Source organism: Haliotis asinina, chromosome 12 (genome assembly GCF_037392515.1).
Source record: "Haliotis asinina isolate JCU_RB_2024 chromosome 12, JCU_Hal_asi_v2, whole genome shotgun sequence".
Lineage (NCBI taxonomy): Eukaryota > Metazoa > Mollusca > Gastropoda > Lepetellida > Haliotidae > Haliotis > Haliotis asinina.
The window spans coordinates 20,832,772-20,859,305 of NC_090291.1; the positions used below are offsets into that span (position 1 = coordinate 20,832,772).

A 26,534-nucleotide genomic window follows, 5' to 3' on the forward strand; every position below is an offset into this window, starting at 1 on the left:
GAAACTCATTAATTTTATGTTCTACATTTCACAGATATACACCCACAACACCGTCTGAATTCCCGTCCATAACACCATCCAAATCCCCATCCAAATGATGACAGGCATAACATACGCTATTTTTTATCTGAAGACATTGTTCAACATTTTCCCTTGACCTTGACTTATTTCTTCTTTGTAATATTCTCACATAAGCAGCCATGAAAATTTGTAATGACTTCTTGGGACTGGAGATGATGTAATCTAAAATGTAGCTTGTTTCCGTGCTAGTGTATGACAGCATAGTGATTGACGGAGTGATTGTTTTTAAATGTGTCTCGTTTCAAGTTTCAGAACAATACCTAATTACTAAGTTTTTCATTTCAGATGGTGGCAAAGTGACAGTTACGCCAAGTGTATATTACAGCTTCCTGCTCATAGGTGAGAAATAGTGCCTTTTGTAGTCCGCAGACATGATTGAACAGCATGAGGCAGTAGCAGACCAATTGGGGGGTGCTGTAAGAAGTAAGGCGATAATCACCGCAATTATTTGTTCGAAAATAGAGAAAACATTTTTCATCAAATTTAGATCAAACCTTTCAATATATGTTAAAATTAGGGATGTTTGGTTTGGGTTGGGCAAAACTAAAATGAAGATTTGTTGTGAATCTGATTTCTGCTTTGCTTTGACATTAAATGTGTTTTTATGTTAATGCTACATTTCTTCTTACAGTAACAGTATACCATTCTTCACATCAAACTCACAACATTTCTTTTCTTGGATTTAATCATACCTTTGACACAGAATCAAACACACCACATTTTTGCCCTTGGATTAGATGTTACCGTTGTAGACAGAATCAAATGCACTGCATCCTTGTCCTTGGATTAAATGTTACCTTTCTAGATAGAATGAAATACCCCACATTCTTGCTCTTGGGTAAGATGTTACCTTTCTAGATAGAGTCAAACACACCACATTCTTGCTCTTGGATAAGATGTTACTTTCTAGATAGAGTCAAACACACACCACATTCTCGCTCTTGGATAAGATCTTTGCACAGGCCAGCTATCGATTTTATCGCACTGTAAATAAGACTAGTTGATCTTCTTATTTCACAATGTCTATTGGTTTGCATCTTGTGTTTTTAGTCCAATGTGTACACTTTTGTCATATTTGTTACATTATTCAGATATACACATTCTTCTGTTTTCGTTTGGTTGTAATAACAAATAAATTTACCAGTCTGTAATTTGTGATTCTGTCCAATACACATACCGACACCTTTGTCATATTGATTTGATAGCATGTTGCCAAGTTAATAATGCTGTCATCATGCTTGTATTAATTTTGAACAATGTTCAATAATTTTGGTTTTTAATGAAAATGTAGAATTTGTGAGTGGTATCCCAGATGGATGAAGTTTTGACATGAAATGGAAACTTAATTAAATTACTATTGTCTATTCAAACAAAGAGATGTGTAAGTCTTCAGTAGAGGATTGGTGTTGTAAATAATGTGGTTACACATGGACTCTGAATTAGTGGGTTCTGTTTGGTAATGGATGATGAGAGAGGGAGTGATTTGGGATATACGCTGCATTTAGCGATATACCAGCAATATCACACCAAGGAACACCAGAAAAGGGCTTTCATGCATTGTACCCTTGTGGAGAATTGAACCCGGGCCTTCAGTGTGCATTCTCTTTCCACAGAGGTTACTCAGGTCGTATCTTACCACGTAACTTCTGTTTTAATGTGGCCATGTTTCCCGGTTCTCGTGAAATCACCTGGTGGCTAAAAGTTGAAACACAAATTACCTCCCTTCTTTCTATCCTATCAGAACACGCGTTACATTGCCTTAGAATTGTGGTTACCATGGAGTTCAGTTGATTGATATTTGAAGGAAAGATTTGGTATGTTATGTTTAACTGAAAATCAGAAACTAACAATAGAAAGTGGCTGCACAAATATCCCTCCACTGCTGATGACTTATGTTGATGTGACACACAAGACATTTAATGGTAGCTTGTTGTGAATGAAGCTATGGAGGCACCTTGATTCACCAGTACATGAATGAGTTCTGTCCAGAAGAAACATTTCCATATCATGCAGGATAAGGGGTTCTGCTTTTCCTGAGCGATCACTTTTGAAATAACGTTGCTGATTGCACAACTAAATCTGATTTCAACCAATCATAAATCTTGAACACTCGCACCATGAGAGGGTCATAATCGGCCAGAGGTTACGCGGGAAGATATGACTTGACTAACATCTGTGGGAAGAGAATTTTCAGTGTGATGAGTGAACGCTTTAACCATCAAGCTACCCCACTACCCCTCCAAAAGAAGAGAAAATGCTCACATCACATTAATAATTCATAACCACTCATTCAAAATATCAATAGAACCTTATTTTCATTTCAAATTATTTTTTCAAATTAAACAAAGTTTCCTCTTCCTCTAGTCACTTTCCTGCAGTCCGTGCTCACCTGGATACAACTGATACCAGCTCAGCCATTGGTCAGTGTCCTGTGGATACATCTATTGGAACAAATACCCAGCAATATACAATCTCATGAGAGATGTTAATGAACTGATGGCCAAACCCTGTGGTTACATATTTTCTTACATATTGATCACTGGATTTTCTGTTCCAGACTGGGCAGTGGGGTAGCCTAGTGGTTAATCACTGAAAGTGGCATAAAACCCAGCTCTCACTCACTCACGCACACACGCACGCACGCACGCACCCACCCACCCACTCTTTTCCAGACTAGGCTGTTGCCACATAGACAGAATATTGCTGAGTGTGGCATTAGACGACATACTGTGCAGTCATTTTTGTCATCACAAATATTGTGGTCATTCAGGCACTGTTTTAGCTGTCGCCGGCACTACATGGAGAGCTGTGGTTTAGTATGGTTCCATTCTGTTGGGTCTCACAGAGCATTTCCTGTCCACACCTGACACATACATCTCTGAAGCAGTATGCTTGTGAAACTAAGCAGTTGTGAGATTAGGACAGTAGAACTATTGAATTGTCTTGTCCAAGGTCATATGAAGAACTGATTACCTGTGGAAAATTGTTCCATTGAATTCTGCTTATGCACTGACAACTGAATCCCTGATCTGTAGTCTGTCAGTTTTTGGACTCTGGTGTAATGTGTAAATCATCACAATTCTGTATGCCAAAATCCAAAGAATGTTGTTTCAGCCAGTGATTCACCCAAATATGACTCTATTCCTCAGCTGAATCCCTTTGACATGCTGGAAACCTGTTATGTGGGTCCCTTTCCCACCGTGGCCTTGTTATGTAAGGTTTGTTATGTCATGTGACAGAACTTATTCTAAGTGTGGCACAAAACAATACTCACGCTTTTCCTATGGTATTTCTCTGTGGTATAGAGCCCATATACCAGCAATATGCACTCTGTGTTACTTTAAATTGCCTTACATTGTTAAAGGAATGGTATCTCAAATTCCTACCATGTATCAGTTTGATATTTATGTCTCCCAAAGTAAAAGAAAGCTGTATCTCCAACCTGGCCAAGGAGAAGGAAATTGTTGACTTGTTTATGTGTCAGTCTTTCAGTATGATGAGAGTTGCAGGCATCACGATGGCAAAACATCGTCCATTCGGTTGATTCTTCATGAAATGGTTGATAGATACAGATTTCATGTCACCAAGACTGTGTCTTGATTGCTAACATATAGCCTATCCCTGGAACACACATTGTATATCTAATTGTAAATGACTGAGTATTTTTCTAAACCCATATCTCATCTGAGAAATTGTCTTTAATATTTGAAGAATAAATTTTCTCGATTTTTTTATCCAAGTGTTGTGCCCAAATTTGTACACATTGTGTTGATGTGTGACATACATGAGTTAGGGTTGACATATTTTAACTAAGGCATGCTCTACAAGAAATAACAATGATAAAAGGTGTCTATTAAACGTGTCGATGACTTGTCACCAAAGGGTATCTATCAATGGAAAGTGATCATGACACCATTACTGATGATGGTGTTTTGCGCCACTGCATTCATGTCTGTGACACAGCGGTTCCTGGAGACTGTTGCATGTAGTTGCTTTAGTTGTGTAGGAAGTAATCGGTGGCCATAACAAGTACTGACAGAATTCATCCTCGTACAATGGCTTAATGACGGACCAAGATCCCTAAAGCCTGGACGGGCATGTAGGCCATGCAATACATGTATTTACTCATTGGCCAATTTCACCATGCTATTGGGTCAACACTGATTGATTGATTCAATTATAATCAGTGTCAAATTTACGTACATGCCCAAAACCCAGGATTCCATTAGGCAATAATCGGATCATCATGTGACCAGGCAATTTTATTATGGAAGAAATGTTTTATCAATAAAGCAGAATTTTATTTTATTGTGTTTTGTCACTCTGTCATGTTGAGATCAATACGGCCGCGTCGACACGGGATCACAAATGGTCATCCGGGGACAAGCGAGTCACATGACTTGGCTCAGATGCAAACGCGTTAAAAATTCATCTTGTGACAGCGCTTGTCAAAATAGCCTCTTAGGGATCTATTTGAAAATGGGTTTTGTTGTCGACAAGAAAATGTCTGCACTTAATTCATACATACAGAGAAATTTGTTACTTTTTGTTCATAGTTTGTTTGATGTCATCAGGATAAATTACTCTTGCCTTTAAATATAAAAGGCAAATGTGCTTTGAAATTTTAGTCTTTTCCAAGTAATTTGATGGAACTACTTTTAACTGGTATCCTTCCGTAATACTGAATCCCATGAAACAAAGCAAAAGTAAATTTGTCTTACTGTATCTTGAAAGTCAATTTATCTTGATAACTTTACAGATAATTGTTGGAAAACTTTCTCTTAGAATATATGCAAATAAAACCTTTTCTGATAAAATCCTTTCCCACCATGGTACTCAACCATACAAAATAAATTGATCCACCTCTTTCCTAAGCAAAATTCTCTTCTTCAGATGCAGATACCATTTATCTCAATTTAAATCATTTCATAACAAAGGAAGGAAATTTATTCTTGTTAAGTTTTCATGTTGATTGAAATATTTTTTAAGGTTTCTCCAGTCCGACAGAGTAATAATATCTCAGTGCTCTGCTTTCTCCAATGACATCATGTGGGTGGTTATTTATTCTGAGAGTCATTACAATGTCGAAGATAATTGAGACTGGTTCGACTTATTATGTATTGAATATATTGGCGCTATTTTCCTAGGGAATATTGTCATTTTAACGTCCTACCTGCCCTAGCCTGTTGTATTGATAAGTGATGCAGTAAATTGCACTAAATGAAAAGAGTATGGATTGTAGTGTTGACAAAGGCGGAGAGAAATTCTAGTGACATAATTAATCGATAATCATCAGTGATCATTAGAGCCCAGATTATTAATTATAGTTGTCATTAATTGATTTCTTATTTGGCAAAATTCTCGGCCTGCTTCATTTCCGGAACATTGAGACTCTGATTGGGTCGGTAATGTTGCCATGGCAACCATGCAAATGACTAGGGTGTGTTTCTTTCGTTTTAATGAAGAATTCTAGGTGTTGTTTTGGAGCACAGACAAACAAAGAGAGAAAGGGATTAATTGGGAGTGATTAGGCTTTGTGTTCGATTATTCTGGTCGTGGCAACATGTATGGCTAATGAGGGATTATATATGTCATCAGGGATGGATGATATCACGCTAAATGCAGCTTTTGGTGATGAATATCATTTAATATTTGATTACTGATTATTTGTATTCTTAGTTGTTTTGGAGTTGATGTGAACCAAACTGATGTAAGCAGAGTGCCCTCCCCTTTGCTTGAAAGGCCATTTTGGATTTAGAGTGGGAAATTTTGAAAATAGAAAACCACCGCTATATTTTTTGGAGTTCAGTGGGTACATTTATATAACCAAGCTAAAGATTTTACCCAGCATGTATTGTATTTATTGAAATAGCAGGCTGTTACTGTAACAAACACATTTTAACTACTGAGTATTAGAATTGCCTTCAACTGTATTACATATATGTACATGGTCCATTTTTGGTGCAATTTTGAAAAATAATCTCATTCAGTCTTTAAATTTATAGTTGTGATTGTTTATTGGCCTTTTGTACAAGTGTCTGTTAGTGTGTGTTGGAAGGGACTAGGGAGGTATTGATTTGATGTATGTTTCTGTGTTCATTTCAACTCAGAGGTATTTTTTATCAGGAAGCAATACAATACAGGCATATAGAAGTCATTGTTCAAACTCAGTGAATTTCATTTTTTTCATTTGACAAAGATTTAAAGGTTAAGAGTTTCATGTTTGGACCATGTCTACACACAACTGAAAACAGCTCTGATAAGATTACAATATTCAGTTGATAACGCTTCAGATATGATTAAGAGGAACAGTATGTATGTAAATAGAAAAGGAATTTGTGTTTTGGAAATGGGTGTGGCTGAGGTTGATCTAAATAGTGTATGCCTATCCCTACTTATATCATATTACCCTCATTAAATCGCCTGTTTGAATATTTCAAATAAAGGAAAGCTTCTAACAAGTGTCTCAAGCACATATCCCTTGATAAACATCACTGAACAAACAACCTCTGCATTTCTCACAAAATCTGTTCCTTTGTGTGAGTATGTGTGTTAATTATACACCACTAGTCTGACCAGTTGGGTTATATTTATCTGAGGAAGAACATCAGCATAACATTCTTTCGAATCGTAATGATGAATACTGTGCTGTGTTTTTGCTTCACACATTTAGATGATTGGACCAGACGCCTACAGAAAAAATGTCTCCCACTGATGTTGAGAAAATATGAATATAATTATACAGATGTTGACAGGCATATCGGGTGTCGGTTGACGGGAGCGTCTCTCCAGCGATTGTCTTCTTCCTGTACAACTGTGACGAAGGGACTTCATTGTGTGAGAACAATACATTAATACCAGCACCAACTTCCAGTGCCACACAGCTTTTTACCCCCAAAACACAAAAATAGCCACAATTACAAATCTTGCTCAGCGCGCCACAAATGCTAAAACAGGGGATCTTTTCTCAGTTTTCATTTGCTATGATGGTTAGACGGAGAAGAAATGTTTTATGCTATCACTGACAGACGTTTAAAACCCCCACCTCAGATATTGATCTGTTTATTGCTAGTGAGCAGACGAACTCGTAAACTATGAATGGTGAATAAATACCGAATCGGTTTTACTAGGCCAGTGTTCTATTTATACATGGACTGGTCAAAACACAAGTGACCAGGGCGATGACCAATTTCCCCTGGTTTCTGTCGATGACCTAAATATGGACCTTTGGACTTTTGATTAATCAGCTTGGCGGCCATGTTTGTTTGTCTCATCTTGGAACCATTAGGTCTCCGAGGACTCTAATAAATTGGTAGTTTTCGATAATTTGCCTGTTCTGATCAGAGGAATTAATGCAGTTTAGATAGGTTGGAAATTACGGATGAAATCGGACGTAGCTTAGTTGTTATAGCTGTCCAGTTTTATACAATTTGTCTAGTTAATACAAGAAAGAAAGGACCAATGTTGATAAGGGAAGGGCTTTTCCTCGAGATAAATAGTGACATATGTCCACTTAAATTGCAAGAGAATCAGGCAGTCAGATTTCAAAGATGAATTATCACTTCCCAAATTCATTTTTAGTCCCTAGCAAAACTTCTGTGAAGATGATATATATGAACATCAAGTATTGTGATCATAAACTCACCAGGAACTATAGCCAGGTGATTTGAGATCATGTTTGTTAATATTGTACCCATTGCATTGATAAACCCAGCCAAGAGTTCCTGTTCATTCTCATATTTCATAAACTGATTGTTGAAAATATTTAATGTTCTGTCCTGCGTGACAGTCATAACATACGGTTAGTGGGATCCACTCTGATGTAGTATATTCAATGGTAAATTCATCATGAATGCAAATGACAGTGGAACTACCAAAAATACTATTTACAACAAAAACATATTTATAAAAAGTATACCTTTTATGATAGCACAGAACTGGATACTGAGGAAGTATGTACTCCTTGTCTGTTTGACAGTCATATTTTTATCACCCCAGCATGTAATAGGGTTGGAGGGTGATATAGTTGGCACCCTGTCTGTCCGTCAGTAATTATTTTGTTTCTGGTACATAACTAAAAAAGCGTTCAATTTTTTTAGACCAAAATTAGTAGATATAGACTGAACCTGTGGTTGTGCCTTTTGCTCTTTACAGATTTCTGGCATTTTTTTGTTTGTTTTTCTCCATGTCTTAAGTCTAATGGGAAGGGTGGCTTCGTTTCTGGAGCATAACTCAAAAACCTTTGAGTATTTTTCTGCAAAACTTGGTAGATATATCAATCAGAACCTAAAGTGGTGCCTTTTGCTATTTACAGGTTTTCTCGGTTTCTATGGACACATTTCGGACATAGTCGGAAAGGGGAAGGAAGGGCTTTGTTGCCAGAGCACACCTCGAAAAGTTCTAAATATCTTTCTGAAAAATTTGGCAGATCTGTGAGGCAGACCCTAAAGTGGTGTCTTTTGCTATTTACAGATTTTGGTGATTTATCATTTCCAGGGTTTCCATTGAAGCTATTCAGACTTAGTGTCAAAAGGGAGGAATGGGCTTCGTTTCATAAGCACAAGTCGAAAACCATTTGACATCTTTCAACAGGTCTTGGTCAGAGATATGAGACACATCTTGAAGTGGTGCCTTTTACAGGTATATGGCATTTATAATTTTCATGATTTCCATATGTCATCTGATGACTCTTTGTGCTTTAATGATTGAAATTGAAAACACATGTGTATAAACAGGTGTGTATTTGGTGGTCAGATTATAACAGGGATGCAGTTCATTTATTGAGTGACTACTTTGCATAACAGTAATAGGAAACTTTGTTCAATTTGAAATAAAGTAATTTGAATGAATATGAGGTGCTATCATAATTTACCCTCATAATTTACCGATAAACGATTATTGTGATGTGAGTTTTTGTGAGTGTGATGTGGGGTAGCTCAGTGGTTAAAGCATCAGCTTTTCACATCATGGACATGGGTTCAATTTCCCCCACTGAACAGTATGTGGAGCCCAGTTATGGTGTTCCTGTCATTTATTACTGAATATTCCTGAAAATGGTATAAAACCCAACTAACTCACTCACAACTGTTACAGTAGATCACAGAGATAGGTTATAGATTATGTATTGGGGAATACATACATAAGATGAAAGCCTCTCACTGAAGTTTGTGCTGCTCTCAATAGTAAATGGAAGGAAGAATGGAACAAATCTTTTACCCTGTGACAAGTCACAAGTTTGACATCACAACTGGTCATTATTCAGGCAAGTTTTTCAGACATTTCAAAGTCTCTTCTTAGCATAGGATATTTTGGAAATTCAGTGTGAACAGACATTTTGGGTGATTGTCAGAGTAATAAGGTACCAGCTATCAGCAGTGTGTTTACCTGGGAGCAGAAATAACATGTTTTGTGAGCAGATTCTGCTGGACTTGATGATACCAGAGAATTGAGTCTGGTATTTACACATTATGTTGAAGACTTTTTAATCAACCAACACCTGTTGAGGAGAAACAAGACTCTTCTGACAAATGTATATACACATATAGGTTTGCTTTCAAAAAGAAATGGACCCGTGAAGGTCCCGGGGTAGAATAGGCCTTCAGCAACCCATGCTTGTCATAAAAGGCGACTGTGCTTGTCGTAAGAGGCGACTAACGGGATCGGGTGGTCAGACTCGCTGACTTGGTTGACGCATGTCATCGGTTCCCAATTTCGCAGATCGATGCTCATGTTGTTGGTCACTGGATTGTCTGGTCCAGACTCGATTATTTACAGACCGCCGCCATATAGCTGTAATATTGCTGAGTGCGGCGTAAAACTAAACTCACTCACTCACTCAAAAAGACATGTCATTCAATGTAAGTGAAAATTTTAGATATTTGTTTTATTCTTAATTCAACCTACCCATTGTTGCATTCATGTCAGCCATAACACAAAAAATGTAGCATACACATCTTATAAGTGTTTGACATGAAATTGTTAACAAATGTGTAGAGCCATGATTTAAGAAAAGAAATGTGACATCATTTGTTTATGTTTCTTTCTGAGGCCAAACCAATTTTATTTCTTGTTCTATGAATCCGCCTGCCATAATTTTTCAAGAATAAGAAAAAAATAATAATTAATTTTCCCCACTCAAAAAATAAAATCCTAATGTTTTTTGGGGGGCTAAAAATTTAAACTCACAAGAAAATATGTTTCAGGTTGTTTTTTTAATCCTATTCACTTCATAAATTGCCAAAAATAATATACTGTGAGTATTTAGAAGTATTTTGATTGGAAATTTTATTTTTATTTTTTGTCCTACCTGCCTTTAGGTTTTCGAACGACAAAAATCTGTAAAACAAGAAATAAAATTGGTCTGGCCTGACTACATAATTTGTGAGTGAAAAGTAAGTAACAGCAAAACATACAAAAGAGTGGATTTAGTCATTTCATGCCTTTGATATATCAGGTACAAATTATCCTGACACCCACACCTACAGTGATAGATAAAACAAAGCAATTATGCCTGTTCTTGAATACTAATGGGGCATTTGGCTGTAGAGAAATCTTTTTATAGTATAATAGTGTATACCTTTCCTCACCTAAGGCCATTAGAATTAAATTTCTATGAAGTTTGACAAAGTACACCATATATATCTTCCCAGTATACATTCCTCATAGATTTGGGTGTCTTGCTTCATGAATTAGTAATATGTGGTTAAGAATAGTTTCAACAAACAACCTTAAAACTCATATTTGTTCTGGAAGTATTAATAGTTTGTCTGTGTTTTATGTGGACAGTGGACATAGGCGTCTGAGGATACACTTTTCTTTTTGAGGGTAGTCAGTTTTGTTGTTTTTTGTATCTTGTCTTGTCAGATAATCTGTTACACATTGGTAAAGATTGTATAATCAGTCCAGCATTTGAAACCTGTGATTTGATTTAATCTTGAAAGTTTTAAAAATTCAAAAAAATGCCAAGAAAATGTTTTGAATTTTTCCTAGATAACTAATTGCATGATGTATTGCACAAATATATTTTAGTGGAGTACACTTCAGTCCTACTTTTAACCATACAAAGTCTTATTAATGTCTTCAGAGAGCCTTATATATGGAGGATGAAGTTTTGTTGTGAACTATAATTGTAAATGGGTGGAAGTGTCCAGTATGTGCTGACATGAGTGAGTGAGTGAGCAAGCCACCAAATCTGGGTTCTGGCTTTCTTGGTGTTGCAGCTCACAGGTTGATGATTTGTCCACATCACCAGAAGGTGGACCACTGCAATAATCACATTCCTTTCATCTTTGTCTGAAAAAGTGAGCTTGTTGTATAGTTTGAAATGTATTTATTTTCCCCGATTTTAACTGATACATGGCTTTAGTGGCGGGAAGTAATCTGGAAATCTGCTCTGAGCACTTCTAGTAATCTCCAATATTGGAGAGTTCTCACTGTTTGATAATGCAGAAGACATGACCTCATAAAAACAGGTCTGGCAAAGTGTTCCAGACACCTTGACAATTCATGAAAGGTATGGAGATTTTAGGTTGCTTAAAAACTGGCAGTGAGTTTTGAACTTGCCTTTGAGTGTTTGTTAGAATCACAAACCTAGAGGCTGATACTGTTGATGTGAAGTTGTGAGATGTCATGTGAAATAGGAGGTTATGCAGGATGTCATATAGGATGTTATGGGGTGTGATCGGGATGTCATAGGGGGTCATATGGGGTGTTATGGGGTGTGATCGGGATGTCATAGGGGGTCATATGGGATGTTATGGGGTGTGATCGGGATGTCATAGGGGGTCATATGGGGTGTTATGGGGTGTGATCGGGATGTCATAGGGGGTCATATGGGGTGTGATCGGGATGTCATAGGGGGTCATATGGGATGTTATGGGGTGTGATCGGGATGTCATAGGGGGTCATATGGGATGTTATGGGGTGTGATCGGGATGTCATAGGGGTCATATGGGGTGTGATCGGGATGTCATAGGGGGTCATATGGGGTGTGATCGGGATGTCATAGGGGGTCATATGGGATGTTATGGGGTGTGATCGGGATGTCATAGGGGGTCATATGGGATGTTATGGGGTGTGATCGGGATGTCATAGGGGGTCATATGGGGTGTGATCGGGATGTCATAGGGGGTCATATGGGATGTTATGGGGTGTGATCGGGATGTCACCGGGGGTCATATGGGATGTTATGGGGTGTGATCGGGATGTCACCGGGGGTCATATGCTCACAATTGTCTTGTTGCGTGCAGGTGTTCTCTCTCTCTGGAAATATGTGTTGAATATGTGGAAACTGAGTACCAGTATATGTGTTGAATGTATGAAGGCATGTGTTGAATATGTGGAAGACTATGTTGGTTATGTAGAAACATGTGTTGAATATGTGAAAGCATGTGGTAAATATGTGGAAGCATATGTTAATTATGTGGAAGCATGTGTTGAAGCACATGTTGAATATGTGAAAGCATGTGCTGATTATGTGGAAGAATGTGTTGAATATGTAGAAACGTGTTGGATATGTGGAAGCATATCTTAAATATGTGGAAGACTGTTAACTATGTAGAAACATGTGTTGAATATGTGAAAGCACGTGTTAAATATGTAGAAGCATGTATTGAATAATTGGAAGCATTTGTTGAATATGTGGAAGCATTTGTTGAATATGTGGTAGCATTTGTTGAATATGTGGAGGCATGTGTTGAATATATAGTGGCATGTGCTGAATGTGTGTTCAACATGTGGATGCATGTGTTGAATATGTGGAAACATGTTGAATATATAGCCTCATTTGTTGAATATATGGCAACATATTTTGAATATGTGGAAGCATGTGTTGAGTATGTGGAAAATATGGTGCAGCCATCTGCCATGATATGATGTCATTCAAGTTATAAGTAGCCCTCATTTAGTTTTATTAAAGCAGACAACATCACTAACATTAAATGTTGAGCTGTGTTGTGTAGATAAGGATAACAGCTTGAAGTAAATTGTTCTGACGTTTCTTGTGACAGGTACCATTATGAGTTGGGTTGGTGATCTGATTGAAACAACTCACAAAACATTGGTAATCCTTGCCAAGGTCTTCAAGCAACATCCATGAGTGAATGGAACAAGGTGTATCTGAATGTCTGCTTACGTTGTGTTGTAAACCATATCATGGTAGCCAAGTGGTTAGAACATGTCCAGGAGGTTCCTCGCCTAGATTTTTTAACATCTCTTAGTGCTAAGATAGTTGTAAGGTAATGTTGATGTAAGGCACTTATTATTTTAGTGCTAAAACTTACGCCCCCTCCGTCCCACCCACCCTCCATCTCCACTCACTCACCTTAACGCCAGGTCTGATAACTCCGGGATTATTATTGTTGTCAAAAGCATTCAGATTGCATGGATTTGACCGCACGTCCAAATTTCAAGAGTTTGATGATTTGAATGAGATTGTGTGTTACCAGGCAGCACCTAACCCAATCACAGTTTTATATGCATGTATGTAGATGTATAGATCTTTTGGTGTTGACGAAGTGCCAAGGCCCTTATCTTACATGTCTTATAACCATTGAGTAACCATGGATTCAAACCATTTTACGAATTCAGCTCCCCTGATGAAATGCATATATCCAGTCTCATCTTGTAATATATTAATTGTTTTCGTGGGGCAAGGACGAATACCCAGGATTCCATTGCAATCAATTTAAACATGCCGATCATAAAAGCTCTGTTTTCTATGAAAGTCATTTTAGGAAATGTAGGTTGGCATGTGTTGGTTAGTGGGCTATGAGGGTTCCCAGAGAAATGGACAGGCAAATTTTGATAGTATTTAGCCAAATTATTCTGAGAGGAATCAATTGATTTACCATTTTGGTGGCAGTGGGTTTACTAACCCGATTCTGCGGAGGGCGATCAACTTGGGGAATCGTAATTGGTATACTTACGCAAAAGCAACCGTCATTAATATCTACAATCAAGTTATTAGGCTCGATGAAGGTGGAGTATTACATCTTTGCTGTGAGTCGACTGGTTCAACTGTCACAGTTGTTGCTTGTTTGGCAGCTGCTTAAATGGAAGGCGTCGTGGCCTTTCCTCTCCATCATGCTTAATGTGTTGTGTGGTAGATAGCATGTATCTTGTATAGCAGATCAACTTTTAAAATATTGGCCTCATCGTTCAGGCTCAGTTTGAATTTGGTTGAAGTGTGTATTTGTCTTTCAGGATGTAGGTAGTGTTATCTGAAGCTTATGTGTGTCTTGGTGGAAAATGAAGGGGTTCCTTGAAAAAAAGAGAAAAAAAACTCTTAAATTGTGCTGTGTGCAGATAAGAAACCATCACTTTGGCTCCACTATGACTTTTGGACTTTTCTCTTAATATTCCAGGAATAACTACCAGGCAGTGTTAAAAGCACCATGCAGTACCTCCATGTTTAGTACCACCTTCCTGTGGTATAGCAAGGACCCTGGGAATCCAGTTAGTCACTCGATGACACTTTCCCAGTTGGAACTAGCCTGTAATAGTTTATCCTTCTACTCTCATATATGTGACAAATGAGGTCCACCAGTGTCATTCCACACACAACACATGATGCAACTCTTGATTCCATCCTACAATATTGATTAACACTCTTACACCACCACACATCTGCATAAAACATAAACCCAGTAATACCATCCTGCACTACATAAAACATCAACCCAGTAATACCACCACACCCTTCATAAAACAACAAACCAATAATACCACCACACACTTCATAAAACATCAACCCAGTAATACCACCACACACTTCATAAAACAACAAGCCAATAATACCACCACACACTTCATAAAACAACAAGCCAATAATACCACCACACACTTCATAAAACATCAACCCAGTAATACCACCACACACTTCATAAAACAACAAGCCAATAATACCACCACGTACTTCATAAAACATCAACACAGTAATACCACCACACACTTCATAAAACAACAACCCAATAATACCACCACACACTTCATAAAACATCAACACAGTAATACCACCACACACTTCATAAAACAACAAGCCAATAATACCACCACGTACTTCATAAAACATCAACACAGTAATACCACCACACACTTCATAAAACAACAACCCAGTAATACCACCACACACTTCATAAAACAACAAGCCAATAATACCACCACGTACTTCATAAAACAACAAACCAATAATACCACCACACACTTCATAAAACATCAACCCAGTAATACCACCACACACTTCATAAAACAACAAGCCAATAATACCACCACACACTTCATAAAACATCAACCCAGTAATACCACCACACACTTCATAAAACAACAAGCCAATAATACCACCACGTACTTCATAAAACATCAACACAGTAATACCACCACACACTTCATAAAACAACAACCCAATAATACCACCACACACTTCATAAAACATCAACACAGTAATACCACCACACACTTCATAAAACAACAACCCAATAATACCACCACACACTTCATAAAACATCAACCCAGTAATACCACCACACACTTCATAAAACAACAAGCCAATAATACCACCACGTACTTCATAAAACATCAACCCAGTAATACCACTACACACTTCATAAAACAACAACCCAATAATACCACCACACACTTCATAAAATATCAACCCAGTAATACCACTACACACTTCATAAAACAACAACCCAATAATACCACCACACACTTCATAAAACATCCACCCAATAATACCACTACACACTTCATAAAACAACAACCCAATAATACCACCACACACTTCATAAAACATCAACCCAGTAATACCACCACACACTTCATAAAACAACAACCCAATAATACCACCACACACTTCATAAAACATCCACCCAATAATACCACTACACACTTCATAAAGCATCCATCCTGTATTAGCACCTCCCACCTTTTCAACATCTTCGCTGGAACACTACACCATGCCACATTTGATAAAACTTTATACAAACCTCTCTACACATTTTAGAACATCCATCCTGTAACACCATCGCTGAAAAAATCCGCCCCATAACATCATCCCATTATTGTATATCACCCACAATCCCCACTCCACACTAAACCTAACGTCCGCTCTATAACATCATCCCATTGTTGTATACGACTCTGTATCCCCACTCTACACTAAACATAACACCCACTCTATAACATCATCCCATTGTTGTATACGACTCTGTATCCCCACTCTACACTAAACATAACACCCACTCTGTAACATCATCCCATTGTTGTATACCACTCTGTATCCCCACTCCACACTAAACATAACATCTACGCCGTAACATCATCCTATTTGTTGTATACCGCTACGTATCCCCACTCTACACTTTATATCTCAACCCTAGTGTATATCTTTCCATTGACATTTATGATTATGACTGGGCCCGATATTAAGAATGTATAAGTAAAATACTATCTGGCTGAGATACAGGTGTACAGAAGAAACTGGTCGAATACTGGTGTGTGTTTGGGCACCATCACAGCAACACTGTGTGACACTCACCAAACCTGTATGATGATACACCCTGATACAAGGGTGGAGAAAACAAGGTGTCAGTAAATCTGCATCTTCTGTGACCTTATTCCCATATGTACCTTGTCTATATTATACTAATCCACAGTTCAGTTGTCTCACAGTGGGCATACCACACAAAAGTATCACCTTGAGAAGCTAGGGTTTTCAGTTATTGTTAAGGTAAGAATCTTTTGTTCAATGGATTTCTTCTGATTTTGTAGATATGACGAAGCTACCTACTCTCCATTGATTGACAAAACTGTTAAAAAGTGTGTAGTGAAATGTACACTTTGTTCATGCTGAGACAGAGCATTATATTACATGAATAATTCATGAGACACTTTGTCTCTTTACAAGTAGTGCAGTACTTTGAAGTCTACAGTTAGTCATGACTTGTGTTGTCAAGTTATGTCTAAAAACAAATTTCAGGTGTGAAAGGAGCTGATTTTTATAGTTCATGCATTTTAAAGATTTGCTCTTTGTTGGAAATTATACATTTCAGTCATGAATAAAAATGGATGATATAGGATTCAATATTTGACAGTGCTTGGAAATATGTATAAAATAAAAATTGCCTTCTGTTGTCGCAGAATGTGACAAATATTGTCATACAGATACCTGAATGTCTTTCCGATAGAATACAAACAATGTATGTTTTGTGTACGCAGTTCGTTCGAAGAGAAACCTATGCTGTCAGTGTGTGCAAACTTCCCCTTGCGATTTCATGGTGATTTTTGTCACCTTGCTAAACCGAACCCGATCTCTCCTATTTGAGTATTCTCAAACTTAATTCAGGGTTTGTGGAATTTCTAAATCCTGTGAATCCACCAGATTGAACTGGGTTCATGGAGAGCCATTAGTATGTGAAACATTGCAGTGGTCCGCCCTTTCCCTATGTGGGTTATAAATATTGTATGCACCCTCATCCATATTATGTGTAAAGTTAGTTATCTATGATGTTTTTTTATGGCTGCTCTGGTATTATTTACAAGGGATTAAGCCTCGAGGTCCAGAGGAGATCCTGCCAACACTATGCTGTGCCCACGAGGCAAGCCAAACAAAACACAAACACCTTGCAGTTGGACGTTTATTGACGATTGTTTGTTTTGACGGAAAACAATGCCTGTAAACAGAAAGGACAGAGGATCAAAAGAAAGCAGTGTAGACAGTCCCAATAAACAAATTTAAGCAGCGATAACGTGAAGCCGTTGCTACGTTTATCTTGACACGATGAAAGCTGCCTTCTGATTGGCTCATCACTTGTGCCCCTATCATATATACAAGTGACTTCAGCTGAGTGACTGTGTGTTCTTCTTGTGTGGGTCGAGGGTTTTATTTGATAATATACTTTTCCACTTCTCCATTCAGACTTTGAGATTTTTTCACAGGTTCTGATATATGGTATACTTTGAAGAAACTTTTGTAAATGTTTACTAAGCCACAGATCAGTGACTTTGGATGGAGTAAATCAATGTGGTAAACTTTTTGCTTGGAAATTTAAAAAGAGAATCAAATATGTAAACATTTGATTACTGATTGCATGAAGGAACAGATTTGTCACATTTTTTATGTACATTTTTTGTTTATTTCAGTGTAGTCCGTTTTGTTTTTTTCGTAAAGTATGTAAGATAAACAAACAGGAATATTGAAATAAGCATATTTAAAGAGTATGCGTTTGATATTTTTCCTGAAGTTTTTCAGCAAATACATTTTTGAATGAATGTTAAAAAACTAGAGATGGGGAAAAAAAGACAACCCTGTTTCAATCACAGATATAGAACCACACTGAGTAATTTAAAAAATGGAGAAGGATAAAAAAAAGTGACATGAAGAAAAAGGCAAACAGAAAAAAAGGAGTCCTGCCAGCAAAGTAAGAAACATGCGTCATGTAAGTTTAAATTGTGGAAGATTGCTGGTCTCCATCAGACGCTGGTGGCTGGTTTCACTAGTATTGGGAAGTTTAAACGAAGAAACATACGTGTGATAATGGGAAGCTAAATTTGAAATATTATCAGCCATTCCTGTCTATTTTTCATTTTTTTTATCAAAAGTGTATTAATTATTGGGCCTGAAACATCTCCGAAGCAGCAGTAGATAGCATTTTATTGCAACTGTAATCTATGTCACATGATAACTGGCAAAAAAATAATCTTCATAATTCATACTTAAAAACTGATGTTAGTCGGAGAGATGTGAGAGTCAGACCTCCATGAAGTGTTATGTTGATTTGATTTCAATAAGGGAACACAGGATCATGCATTGCAGACGTTGGCTGTGCACTGGAGTGGGGGGCTTTCACAAATATTTCACCTCTTTAATTTCCATAATTGTCAGAATTGCCGCTGTGTTTTTTTGGTTGATATTTGTGTTTCAAATATGTAATGAATGTGTACCTGACTCTTTCTTCAGTGTAAAATGTGTCAAGTTGGTGATAATTGGGATTTGTGTTTGATACGTAACATTTCCATCATCAGCTTGAAAATTGCCAGAATTCAACAGTCTGTTTAGGTAGTGACTTTACATCACAATAAGCATTTGTGGTAGTTTGTTCTCATTGCCCAGGTGAAACATTTTGTTCCATTTTGACATCCACCTCACAGAATTAATTTGTTGTTTGAAATGTTTGGTAATAAAGAAAGAAGAACTGCTGTCTTGTCGCTCCATGTTCCTGGTTCTGTCTTGTACTGTGTGATAAAACTTATATTTGATCTTTATTGAACTCTCAAGTGTTGAGTGATGAGCAGAGACAGACATGTCAAGTAAAGAGTATTGTCACAAGGAGTACAGTCACAGAGAGTAATGTCATAAGGAGTATTGTCACAAGGAGTACAGTCACAGAGAGTAATGTCATAAGGAGTATTGTCACAAGGAGTACAGTCACAGAGAGTAATGTCATAAGGAGTATTGTCACAAGGAGTACAGTCATAAGGAGTATTGTCACAAGGAGTACAGTCACAGAGAGTAATGCCATAAGGAGTATTTGTTTGATTGGCATTATTAGAAGCTGGTAAGTGATAAGACGGTAAGATTCTTTATGGATAACAACTTCTTTATTACATATGATGCATCACAGAGAGTAATGTCATAAGGAGTACAGTCACAGAGTGTAATGTCATAAGGAGTACAGTCACAGAGAGTAATGTCATAAGGAGTATTGTCACAAGGAGTACTGTCACAGAGAGTAATGTCATAAGGAGTATTTTCACAAGGAGCATTGTCACAGAGAGTAATGTCATAAGGAGTGTTTTCACAAGGAGCATTGTCACAGAGAGTAATGTCATAAGGAGTATTTTCACAAGGAGCATTGTCACAGAGAGTAATGCCATAAGGAGTATTGTCACAAGGAGCATTGTCACAGAGAGTAATGTCATAAGGAGTATTTTTGCAAGGAGCATTGTCACAGAGAGTAATGTCATAAGGAGTATTTTCACAAGGAGCATTGTCACAGAGAGTAATGTCATAAGGATTATTTTCACAAGGAGCATTGTCACAGGGAGTAATGTCATAAGGAGTATTTTATTTTCACAAGGAGCATTGTCACAGGGAAGATTTTGATAAAGAGTATTGTCACAAGAAGTATTGTCATAAAGAGTACTGTCATGGGGTGTATTGTCACAGGGAGTACTGTCATAAGGAGTATTTAACTGCTCGTTGCAGCTAAAAAGGAGACAGCAGATGATACAGAGATAGAATCAGATCAAATTCTTAATGTTTTTTATTGTGTCAAGTGAAAACACAAAATCTTCATGAATTAGTTAGTTTTACATTACCAGAGCGAGAAAACCTGAATACTGTATGACTCTTATGATTCGATACATATCTTTTATAAGACGGGTTTGAGATCAGGGAAACTTTGTTATTGATAGAGTTGCAGTTGGAGACAATACACTTATCAGTGTACCAACTCATATCAATACAGGACCCTGTTCATATTACTAAATATTGTGTGATTTTAGTCATAATTACATCAGAATTTATCAATGTACCTTTTTCATTTAAATCATCATGATGATTCTTGTTTAATGTGGACTTACACATGACATGGAGATTGTCCTTTTAAAGTACTTGTAAGTAATGTGAAATCTTGAAGAGTTGTGTGTATGCTGAAACATTGAGATTCCACGTTGGAGATAACCTGAGGTGACTGTACTTGCCATTTAAGTCCCAAATTGTCCCAGATTTCCTAGAAATCTTCCAAGACATCGGTTTGAAGGTAACTTATGTAAATGGCAACAAACATTTCAGCTTAAAGTTTACAGAAAAGGAGTAACCATTCCCAACCTTTAGAGGATCATGGTTGCTCAATGGAACTAATTTCTTTACAGACTTGCAAAATAATTGCTTTAAATTCATTAATTTTGTGGACTATAATGAAATGAAAAAATAATTCGATGAATTTGTGATAGTGTATTAGTATGCATGTCGTGTTTATGTAGAGAGGAGCATCTTCATTAATTCTGATCGCCCGTGATGGTGAATTGTCCATAATGATCCACCATTAGTCGGTTAGTCCAGCTACATTACCAATTGTAAATAATGAATGCAATTTTATGGAAGGGTCGTCTTATGGCACAACCACACAATGATACAGTAATTGTTGCCACAGAGCTCGGGGCTGGCTTGTTCATATGTGAAACATGATTTGCAATCCGATGGTGAACGGCATTAATTACATTAGTGATGTAAATATCGTGGGGCTACAGTGCTCCCTCGCTTGAATCCCAGACCCGAATCTGCGACTTCCGCACTCAACGCGATTTCTGTATATAAAGACATCCACATGTGGACTCTGTGAATAGGTAGCACCCGGCATTCCAGTAAACTAATCCCCCCTGCCCCCTGCCCCCTTCCCCCTCCGTTGTTCTTCAATGAATCCAACTGCTGCCACCAGCTTGTGTACCATTGAGGATTACCCGAAGCTGACCTAATGTGGAGAAGAAGGAGTCTAATTAGAAATGCGTGTCAGGTGCTCCCGGCTCTGATTCAGTAAAAGGCTTTCAGCGCTTAACAAAGCCGTTATTAAGATGGAGGGAAATAAGATCAAAGGCTAGCTTTGCCACTTTAGTTTTTCTTCTTTTAAATCTATGGAGCAGTACAGAGACAAAGCAGCGGGTAGGTTTGTGTCTCGTGTACCCCAACCACCAATACTGCCTTTCCCGCCACCACAAACAATGAGTCTGTAATTTATGCAGATGATGGTTTCATAGCAGGTCGAGGGGTGACCTATTTGATTAAACGTTTGCGATCAGCCCGAGATAAGGTGACGTGCATTTCATTAGGGCTTTATCGATGTCTGCTCGGAGAGAGAGTTGACTGGCTCATCGTGTCGAGGGTGAGTTGTGTGTTGACAGTTATACAGGTAGCTATTGTTTGGGGATAGATTCGGACACACACTTGTTGAATTTGATCCAAGTTTTGTCCACTTGTTCAGTTTGGAGTTTATGTATTGGTGTATACAGAGGTGTTACTGTCAGGCAAAAGCCTTGTCAACGTTCTGATTGGTTATCAAGGGTGTGAGTAGTGGCGTAATAAGGTATGTGTAACAGTGTATTCCATTGTTCCCATTGTCAACAAATATGCACCGTTTCATGACCAGCCACTCATACAAAGCTTTATTCTCGATTTTGTTGAATAAGTCACCATTCTCCTTCTCAGCCGATTCGTCACAGCTTGTAGTCTGTGAAGAGCTGCGGTCTGATGACTGAAGGAAGTCTCTTTTGTTGCTCCAGTGGTATTACAGTCAGTGAATCGTTGACATTGCATGGCCCACTGGCCACAGGGGGTGACATTGCGTGGCCTTTTGACTGCTGGAGTGTGGTGGTTGTGATTGACGGGGAACACAGTGTTTGGTTGTTTGACGCCTGTTGTTACATGCTGTCACTTTCTTCAGCTGTTGTACGATTGACGCTCCTCCCAATGCTGGGCAAGTGTCAGCCTCTTGCCACTTTACTCTCAGTTACCACTCTTCTCTCAATAGCCATGCTCTTCTCCCCCCAGTAGCCATGCTCCTCACCGTAGCTCACACTTCACAGTAGCTGCACTCTTCTCGGTAGCCACTCTACTCTCAGTAGCTGCTCTCTCAGTAGCCACCCTCTTTTCACTAGCATCACAGTAGTCATGCTTGTCCTCAGTAGCCACACTGTTTTCAGCAGCATCACTCCTTTCAGTAGCCACACTCTTTGCAGTAGGCCCACTTCTCTCACTGGCTTATGTCCTCAGTAGCCTCTGTGTCAGTAGACACATTCCTCACAGTAGCTTCATCCATCCTCTTTCATGCTTAGTGATGTCTTAGTAGAGTTACAGTTTGTAAACAGTCAGAGTTTATTGAGTAAAACTGCACTAACACGCTTTTTCTTCATTGTATGAAGATTTTGTTTTTATCAGTGGGAACTGTGTTCTGTAAATGACCAATGTCTTCAGTAATACTTGATGGCTTTACCTCTGAAGGGGCACCTGTCGACAGGCAATGCTGAGTGCACCATGTGGAGGAGGGATTCAGTGGGGGAGATACAGGGGAAGTAAACAGGGAATTACATATCCACAAGCTGAGATTAGAATGGGAATGACTGTGGGAAATGATAAAACTGTCTCCATCCATGGCTCAGATAACATGTGCAAGACGGCCACTAAACATGTCCTTGTTCTGAACCTTGATATCACTTTGTCAGTCAGAGATGGTCATAGCATATCCATGTTCCTAGCCGAGACATCACTTTGTCAGTCAGAGATGGTCATAGCATATCCATGTTCCTAGCCTAGACATCACTTTGTCAGCCAGAGAAAGTCATTGCATATCCATGTTCCTAGCCTAGACATCACTTTGTCAGTCAGAGATGGTCATAGCATATCCATGTTCCTAGCCTAGACATCACTTTGTCAGTCAGAGATGGTCATATCGTATCCATGTTCCTAGCCTAGACATCACTTTGTCAGCTAGAGATGGTCATATCGTATCCATGTTCCTAGCCTAGACATCACTTTGTCAGAGATGGTCATATCGTATCCATGTTCCTAGCCTAGACATAACTTTGTCAGTCAGAGATGGTCATATCGTATCCATGTTCCTAGCCTAGACATCACTTTGTCAGTCAGAGAAAGTCATAACATATCCATGTTCCTACCCTAGATATTACTTTGTCAGCCAGAGACAGACATGTTCCCAGCCTTGTTCCCAGAAATTACTACAGTTACAAAGTCATATTCACATGTATTCAAGGCATATCTATGACAGGAGTCTGCAAGTGATGTTTCCATTGCCAAAGATTAGGTAATCATAAATACAGATTGAAATTAGAAAGCATGTCTTCGGTTTATTCATGGGAATGTATATCACTGCGAATTATGTAGGCTTGCATACCATAGAGAACTACAGAGCTTCATCAATGCATGGCTGTTGTAGAAGTGACAGTTGGACATATGTCTATTACTGATGTTTAGACAGATACCTAGTATCATTGTAGACTGTGTATGTTTAACTGAGGTTTTGCTCACTTTTGGTGCATCCTGACTGTGTGTGGAAGCCTGAGCTGTACCTTAATCTGGGACAGAGACACATCCAGTCCAACTGTCCAGAACAAGGTGAGGCAACTGTCCCTCACTCAAGACAGGGTGTCAAGCACACACCTTTATCATAGTGAAGTATCTTAGTTTGGTTGTTAAGGAGAGTTGGACAGTAAGACACATAGGACCCCACTCCCACACTATCATACACCCACAAAGTTGGGTGTCCACGGTCCAATGTGGACATGCAGTCATGATGTAAGAAGAACTTTCACCTGATCATGTGAGATGGTCTTTACCTGATCATGTGAGATGGTCTTTACCTGATCATGTGAGATGGTCTTTACCTGATCATGTGAGATGGTCTTTACCTGATCATGTGAGATGGTCTTTACCTGATCATGTGAGATGGTCTTTACCTGATCATGTGAGATGGTCTTTACCTGATGGTCTTTACCTGATCATGTGAGATGGTCTTTACCTGATGGTCTTTACCTGATCATGTGAGATGGTCTTTACCTGATCATGTGAGATGGTCTTTACCTGATCATGTGAGATGGTCTTTACCTGATCATGTGAGATGGTCTTTACCTGATCATGTGAGATGGTCTTTACCTGATCATGTGAGATGGTCTTTACCTGATCATGTGAGATGGTCTTTACCTGATCATGTGAGATGGTCTTTACCTGATGGTCTTTACCTGATCATGTGAGATGGTCTTTACCTGATGGTCTTTACCTGATCATGTGAGATGGTCTTTACCTGATCATGTGAGATGGTCTTTACCTGATCATGTGAGATGGTCTTTACCTGATCATGTGAGATGGTCTTTACCTGATCATGTGAGATGGTCTTTACCTGATCATGTGAGATGGTCTTCATCTGATCATGTGAGATGGTCTTTACCTGATCATGTGAGATGGTCTTCATCTGATCATCATGTAAGATGGTGTGATTACTCAATACCATTTAGAAAGTGGTCAAATGTAACATGTTACATTTGGGATTACATTTTCTTAGTGGAGTACTAATTCTAGTACTTTTTTCCCCATCCAGAATTCAAACCCACTCCCTCTGAGCCAGGCACCTAATCGCCAGCACACAAAGTCACCTGCTGCTTGTGAAAGTTGCATTGGCTGTGGAGATTAGGGGGCTGACTTTGTGTGCTGGTGATTAGGTGCCTGACTCTGAGAGTGTTGGTTTGAATCCTAGATGTGACTCAACTCAAAAAAGTACTAGAATTTGTACTTTACTAAGAAAGTGTAATCCCAAATATAACATATGTTACATGTATGATGGGCTTTTACCTGATCATTATGTTAGACAGACTCTACCTAATGTTGTAAGATGGACTTTTACCTGATGACAATGTAAGATGGCTTTCCACCTGATCATACAAGATGGACTTTCACCAGATTGAATCAAATTTTTGATTGAATCTCGGCAAGAATCTCAACAAGTTTCTCAGTCAAGTTTAATTTCACATAAAATTACTTGCATATAGTTTCACAAGAAATCTTTGCAGTTTGATACAAATATTTCATATTTGTAACACTATGAAATGTAATGTCCCCTCATCTGATGGATCACTGAGAATAGCATACTATATTATTTAGGAATCATGTGACTGAAGGTCAGGGTCAAGGAACTGGAAGCTGAGTTTGTTATGAAGGTCTTGGGAGGTATTGTGATTTCTGTTAATATGTACTACACTGAGCATGTGCCGTCAAATTTAAATGTCACCTGTAGAAAATGTTACGTCAACTCCAGTCGACCTTTCTTATGTATTCACCTTTTAACAAAATGTGTTACACCATTGTATAGGGTATTCACATTAAAATGTTACGCATTAATAGTTATATAATAATTTTAGTGTGATAATACTGCATCAGTTTTTGATCCCTGCTCTGTCGATGAGCTGCAGTAGATGCTGTCAATCACTCATCAGCATCTGACACCTGTTGCAAGCACCAACTGAAGGCCTGTCTGCCCAGCAGCAGCTGGTGTGTCCCATGTGTACATTGACCCACTCCTGGGGTTTAAACCATGATATGGCATAGTACTGAAAATTGTGCAAAATAGTACTTGACCTTTTATCTTGGTTGGTTGGTTTCTGCCAACTGTATTCCATTCATTTTGTGACAATCTGTAAGTTATCAAATCTGGACCAGACAGTTCAGTGATCAACAGAATGAGCATCAATCTACACAGCTGTGATGACGTGTGCCAACCAAGTCAGCGATCTTGACCACCTAATCCTGTTCCTAACTTCTTACGACACGCATAGGTGATCAATTTTAACCCCAATCTTCAGGGGCCTCCTTTATCTAGAAGCATGTGTAGAAAGGTTATGGATCTATTGCCTCTGTTTGAGAGGCATTGTCATACAGTTAGCTTCAGATAATG

The 26,534-nt window shown here is 38.4% G+C and overlaps 1 protein-coding gene across 2 annotated transcripts in view; it reads left to right on the top strand.

Moving 5' to 3' along the window:
- Nucleotides 1-366: 366 nt before the first annotated feature.
- The window catches only part of LOC137259035 (zinc finger homeobox protein 4-like), a 137,831-nt gene continuing 111,663 nt past the window's right edge, over nucleotides 367-26,534 (top strand). For both annotated transcript variants that reach the window (XM_067796740.1, XM_067796743.1), the window contains exon 1: nucleotides 367-420. The gene's annotated coding sequence lies outside the window, so the exon portion shown is untranslated. The remainder of the gene's footprint in view (nucleotides 421-26,534) is intronic.